This window comes from Triticum urartu, chromosome 1A (genome assembly GCF_056163025.1).
Source record: "Triticum urartu cultivar PI428250 chromosome 1A, HENAU_Tu73, whole genome shotgun sequence".
Taxonomy (NCBI): Eukaryota; Viridiplantae; Streptophyta; class Magnoliopsida; order Poales; family Poaceae; genus Triticum; species Triticum urartu.
The window spans coordinates 255,316,259-255,323,580 of NC_141873.1; positions in this window are offsets into that span (position 1 = coordinate 255,316,259).

Genomic DNA, 7,322 nt, shown 5'->3' on the forward strand with positions numbered 1-7,322 from the left:
TTCAATCATGAAACACTTTGAAGAAGAGGAAGAGGAAGAGGATTTTGCACCAGCACCCAAAGCTCAAAAGCTTATGGGAGATGCCATAAGATCAAGGGCTGCTCCATCTAAGACCAAAGGAACTCCTAAGCCAGCTGCTCCAAAACCAAAAACTGCACCCAAGAGGAGCACCAGGAACATCCCAGCAGCAGAGAAGAACAAGGCCCCAATGCCTGAAGCTGCAATGGAAGAAGAAGATGATTCTGTTGTCTTGAGGAAATTGAAGCCAAAAATTCCAGATCACAATGATGCTCATCCAGTTGCAGAGAACATGAAAGTCAGGAAGGACTTTGGTCTAAGGCTATGGAGAGAGTCCAATCCATATGCCACCAGGAGAAGGACTGTTGTGGACTACAGGTTCCATACAAAGGAACAACATGACTTCTATGAGACGATCTTGCTTGATAAGAAGCCCATAGTGTGTGACATGCACTACGAAAAAAAGACACATCCGTGACATTTTGGGCCGAACGAATTTTTTTCTGTCATACATATGACACTTCTATGACGATAATTGTGACAAAACCCGGTATCATCATATATGTGGTAGGCTCCTACTTCTATGACAAAAAATCATGACAGAAAATGGGCTTTTCGTCCTGGAGGGCGGAGATGCAGCTGCATGACATTCTTTGGGCCGTCCATGACGGAAAAAACCATGGTAGAAGCAAGGGCGAGGAAAATTTCGGGGAGTTCCCGGTTACGGTGGGAGGTCGAGGGGCCGAGCGATGCACATTTCTCTCGTACACGTATGCGCGTGTGTGCGAGGCGTTGGCTCTAACTGAACCCGAGCGAGGCGTTGGGCTCTAACTGAACCTGAGCGATTGCACTGCAGGCTACGCGTTACTGAACCCAAGCGATCGATCGATGGCTGTTAACTGAACCCGATCGAGCGATTCCTTTGCTACTGCTGCTAATTGAAGCCGATCGATTGGATGAACAGTGAGCGTTGTGGGGGGGGGAGGGTTGGATGAACAGTGAGCGGTGGTGTTGCCTCTAGATGAACAGGACCCCGTGGTGTGGTGGAGGGCTTGATGAACAGTAGACGGTGGAGGGGTGCCCGTGGAGGGGTGGTTGAGCAGGACCCCGTGGTGTGGAGGGCTGGATGAATAGTAGATGGTGGAGGGGTGCCCGTGGAGGGGTGCTTGAACAGTAGCCGGTGGAGTAGCACGCGGTGGAGGCTGGATGAACAGGATGTTGGGGAACGTAGCAATAATTCAAAAATTTCCTACGTGTCACCAAGATCATTCTAGGAGATACTAGCAACGAGAGAGAGGGAGTGCATATTCATACCCTTGAAGATCACTAAGCGGAAGCGTAACAAGAGCGCGGTTGGTGGAGTCGTACACGCAGCGATTCAGATCGCGGTCGCTCCGATCTAAGCGCCGATCAACGGCGCCTCCGCGTTCAACACACGTACAGCCCGGTGACGTCTCCCGCGCCTTGATCCAGCAAGGAGAGAGGGAGAGGTTGGGGAAGACTCCGTCTAGCAGCAGCACGACGGCGTGGTGATGGTGGAGCATGGCACGCCAGCAGGGCTTCGCCAAGCACTGCAAGAGACGGGGAGGGAGAGGGGTAGGGCTGCGCCAAGAGGGAGAGAGACTCGTGTGTTGGGAAGCCCCAAAACCCCCACTATTTATAGGAGGAGGGGAGGAGGGTGCACCCCCTCTAGGGTTCCCACCCCTAGGGGGGCGGCAGCCCTAGATGGGATGGAGGGGGGCGGCCAAGAGGGGGAGAGGGGGGCGCGCCCTAGGGTGGGCCTTAGGCCCATCTGCGCCTAGGGTTTCCCCCCTTCTCCTCCTAGCTGCGCCTTGGGCCCTGGTGGGAGGCGCACCAGCCCACTCAGGGGCTGGTCCCTTCCCACTCTTGGCCCATGCAAGCCTCCGGGGCTAGTGGCCCCTCCCGATGGACCCCCGGAACCCTCCGGTGGTCCCCGTACATTACCGGTGACGCCCGAAACACTTCCGGTGGTCAAAACCTCACTTACTATATATTATTCTTTACCTCCAGACCATTCCGGAACTCCTCGTGACGTCCGAGATCTCATACGGGACTCCGAACAACATTCGGTAACCACGTACAAACTTTCCCTATAACCCTAGCGTCATCGGACCTTAAGTGTGTAGACCCTACGGGTTCGGGAATCATGCAGACATGACCGAGACAACTCTCCGGCCAATAACCAATAGCAGGATCTGGATACCCATGTTGGCTCCCACATGTTCCACGATGATCTCATCGGATGAACCACGACGTCGAGGATTCAAGCAATCCCATATACAATTCCCTTTGTCAATCGGTACGTTACTTGCCCGAGATTCGATCGTCGGTATCCCAATACCTCGTTCAATCTCGTTACCAGCAAGTCACTTTACTCATTCCATAATGCATGATCCCGTGACCAACTACTTAGTCACAATGAGCTCATTATGATGATGCATTACCGAGTGGGCCCAGAGATACCTCTTCGTCATACGAAGTGACAAATCCCAGTCTCGATTCGTGCCAACCCAATAGACACTTTCAGAGATACCTCTTCGTCATACGAAGTGACGTTTGGTGCACCCAAAGCATTCCTACGGTATCTGGGAGTTGCACAATCTCATGGTCTAAGGAAATGATACTTGACATTAGAAAAGCTTTAGCAAACGAACTACACGATATTGTGCTACGCTTAAGATTGGGTCTTGTCCATCACATCATTCTCCTAATGCTGTGATCCCGTTATCAAAGACATCCAATGTCCATGGTCAGGAAACCATGACCATCTATTGATCAACGAGCTAGTCAACTAGAGGCTTACTAGGGACATGTTGTGGTCTATGTATTCACACATGTATTACGGTTTCCGGTTAATACAATTATAGCATGAACAATAGACAATTATCATGAACAAGGAAATACAATAATAACCATTTTATTATTGCCTCTAGGGCATATTTCCAACACAGGAGCCCGTGGAGGCTGGAGGAGGTCGACGGTAGCCCGTGGAGGCTAGAGGAGGTCGACAGTGGAGATGAACAGTATCCCGTGGAGTCCCGTTTTGCGTACGCCACACCCCTCCCGATGAACATGACCCCTGTTTCGACCGTATCGCTCCAACACAAGTCCGTTTCGTCCGTTTTGCGGTACGCCACACCCCTCCCGATCAACAGGACCCCCGTTTCGACCGTAGGAGGTCCGTTTCCTCCGTTTTGTGGTACGCCACACCCCTCCCGATCAACAGGACCCCCGTTTCGATCGTAGGAGGTCCGTTTCCTCCGTTTTGCGGTACGCCGGACCCCTCCTGATCAACAGGACCCCGTTCTGAACGTAGGAGGTCTGTTTCCTCCATTGCGCGGTACGCCATGCCTCGTTTGCATCGCCTGTTCCGTCCAAGCCCTCCCGATGAACACGACCACACATTCCGTTCCTACCCAGCCGGTTGGCTCCCACGCGTTCCGTTGCCTCCCGATGAACACGACGCATTCCTTGCCTCCCCATGAACACGACACATTCCGTTGCCTCCCCATGAACACAACGACGACGCTGTTTCTCCGTTTCGACTCACCCTATGCGTTCGGTTTATTCGGTTTACATGGTTCGGTTTATACGGTTTTTCGGTTTGTACGGTATTAATACTTCGGTAAATACGGTATGAAATTAAAATACGGTTCGGTTTCGGTATATACCAAATTATTTCGGTATGGTTTCGGTATATACCATAAAAACCAAAGTTGACGCGAATTTGAAAATGACGTAATAATAATTTGCAAATTTATGACTCAAAACACATACTATTTTACACAAATAGTATATGACTATATATATAAGTATATATGCATGCATTAATTCATCTGTTGATTGTTATGGACGTGCTTAGCATTTTAAAAAGAGATAAATGACTATGTTACAAGAAAATTTTACATGCTTATTAGTGAATTTGACTCATGTACAAGAAAAATGACAACTTGTATGGTTGTTCATCTCAAGAAATATAAATTTATTTTTACTTCAGTTTATTCGGTTAACTGTTGGTTTTTCGGTATATACCATAAAAACCAAAGTTCAAATCGGTATGAAAAGTTCAAACCATACCGAAACCAGAAACCATAAAAACCATAAAATCGGTTCGATTCGGTTTATTTTCGGTATGGTTTTCCGGTTCGGTTTTGAAATGCACAGGGTGAGTTCCGACCCAGCCATGTAAACGAGCCCTGGACGTACGTATGCGCGAGTAGGCGTTCGAGACCCCGCCCGTATGTACACATATACGTGTCCGTATTTTCTTTCTTGCACCCTGGCCGCTGTACGTACGTGTACATGCTACGTGCGCGGCTCTACTACGTAACGTACGCGCCTCTACTACGACACGTGCGCGCCTCTACATCCACCAGTATATATGAACGTACACGTTCGCGACCAGAATGACAACACTACGTATGCTTCGACCAGGTGGGTCCCGACTGTCAGGCACTTCCTTGCCTGCGAAGATGTAGCTGGTGGGTCCCAGCAGTCAGGAGGGCGAATCGTTTTTTGCCCGGGCGCACTTCCTTGCGTGCGAAGATGTAGCTGGTGGGTCCCAGCAGTCAGGGGCAAATGTTTTTTTCACGAAATACGGTGGCCCGTCCGGTGGGTCCCCGCTGTCAGGTGGAGGAATAATTATTTTGCACATAATAACAAGGCACTTCCTTGCTGCGGCCGTGGACCCAGCTGTCAGCCTCTCCACGTACAGTCCACGTCCGATGGAAGCCGTTCCTTGACCACGTTGACCATGCCGCACCGAGAGAACCAGGGCGGTGGACGACGGCGAGGCCTAGGAAGGGAATGACATGGAGCCGGGGAAGACGCGGCAGTGGATGCCCACGCGTAGAGGAGTACGAGGGTTCACTGGTTCGCTGCGGTGTGAGGCTGCCGTCGCCACAGGATAACAGGGGGTGTGGGTGAGTAGAGGGATGGCCTGGCCAGCGGTGGGAGTAGTAGGGGGCGGTGAGGCCTCCGCCGCATCGCAGCCGGCCACGGGAGGCAGGAGCACGAGGCATGACTAGCATTGGTTTGGGCGGTAGGAGCAAGAAGACCAGAGGTTGAAGAAGCACTACGACTGTTGGATGGACATCGTACGGTCACTGGAGCTAGAATCGTGCGTATTGACTAAGTTGACAAAGCCCTCCGTCCCCGTCAACTTAGTAGGCCCACAAGTCATCCTGCCACTATACTGGGTCCCAGTTAACAGGGGGAGTATTCATTTTTTTGTGCGTAATAAGGAGCCACTTCCTTGCGTGCGAAGATATAGCTGGTGTGTCCGAGCCGTCAGCGGCGGTAACGGTTTTTTCACGAAATACAGAGGCCCTTTCGGTGGGTCCCTGATGTCAGGTGGAGGAATCATTATTTTGCGCGTAATAAGGAGGCATTTCCTTGCATGCGGCCGTGGACCCAGCTGTCGGCCTCTCCACGTACAGTCCACTTCAGATGCATGTCGGTCGTTGACCACGTTTACCAGGCCGCGCCGAGAGCACCAGGGCGGTGGACGACGGCGAGGCCTAGGAAGGGAACGACACGGAGGCAGGGAAGACTCGGCAGCTGTTTCCCACACGGATGGGAGTACGACTGTACGAGGGTTTACTGGTTCGTCTGCCTTCGCCGGAGAATAACAGCAGATGCATATTTCGGTGCGGTCCGAACTGTTTTTAATCCCGAAATTTCGACTCACATTCAAACTAATTTTAAAAATAAATGTATATCAATATAAAATCCAACAAATTCTCCATGCATAAAAATTAGTGTAATTTAAAATCTCGAAATGAAAAAAAGATATTTGAAACTAATTGCCGGTTTGATATGTTTTAAAAATGTACAACCCATTTCTCATTACTAATGGGCCATTTTCTCGGCTAGCCGAATGAAAGCTCTCCTCGTCTTGAAAGATTTGCGGCCCAACAGGCCTGACAAAGCGACTTACTTGGCAAATCACAAAAAACTGGGCTGTGGCCGTGGACCCAGCTATCAGCCTCTCCACATACAGTACTCTTCCGATGGAAGTCGCTCCTTGACCACATTGACCACGCCGCGCGGAGAGCACCACGGCGGTGGACGACGGCGAGGCCTAGGAAGGGGATGAAACAGACTCGGGGAAGACGCGGCAATGGAAGCCCGCGCGGAGAGGAGTACGAGGGTTCACTGGTTCAGCTACGGTGTGAGGCTGCTGTCGCCGCAGGGCCTGGCTAGCGGTGGGAATAGTAGGGGGCGGTGAGGCCTCCGCGGCAGGACAGCCGGCAACGGGAGGCAGGAGCATGCGGCACGACCGGCGCTGCTTTGGGCGGTTGGAGCAAGAAGACCAAAGGTTGAAGAAGCACTACGGCCGTTGGATGGACATCGTACGGTCACTGGAGCTAGAATCGTTCATATTGACTAAGTTGACAAAGCCCATCTTCCCCGTCAACTTAGTAGGCCCACAAGTCAGCCTCCCACAATGGTGGGTCCCAGCTAGAAGGGGGGTATTCATTTTTTGTGCGTAATAAGGAGGCACTTCCTTGCGTGCGAAGATATAGCTGGTGGGTCCCACATGTCAGCGGGGGGAACGTTTTTTTCGTGAAATACAGAGGCCCTTCCGGTGGGTCCCAACTGTCAGGTGGAGGAATCATTATTTTGCCCGTATAGTCCACGGCCGATGGATGTCGTTCGTTGACCACGTTGACCAGGTCGCGCCGAGAGCACCATGGCGGTGGACGACGACGAGGCCTAGGAAGGGAACGACACGGAGTCGGGGAAGACTCGGCAATGGTTGCCCACGCGGTGGGGAGTACGAGGGTTTACTGGTCCGGCTGCCGTCACCGGAAAATAACTGGAGGTGTGGGTTAGTAGAGGAATGGCCTGGCCAGCAATGAAGTAGGGTGGGGCGGTGCGGCCTGTGCGGCAGCACAGCCGGCCACGGGAGGCGGGAGCAGGCAGTCCCGCCGGAGCTGGTTTGGGCAGCTGGAGCAAGAAGATCAGATATTGAAGAAGCAGCACGGCCGTTGGATTAACATCCAACGGTCACTACTGCTAGAATCATTTGTGGACTAAGTTGACAAAGCCAAAGTACACGTAAACCTAGTAAACCCACAAGTCAGCCTCCAAATCTGTCCCAAACAGCATACAACCCGAAATTTCTAGCCAGATTCAAATTAATTTTAAATCTAAATATACCTTAATTTAAATTCAATGAAATTTTACCCGCACAAAAACAATGAAATTTAAAATATCAAAATCTGAAAGAAAATAGTATTTTGGAACTAATTGCCCGTTTGCTGTAATTTTTCATTTTA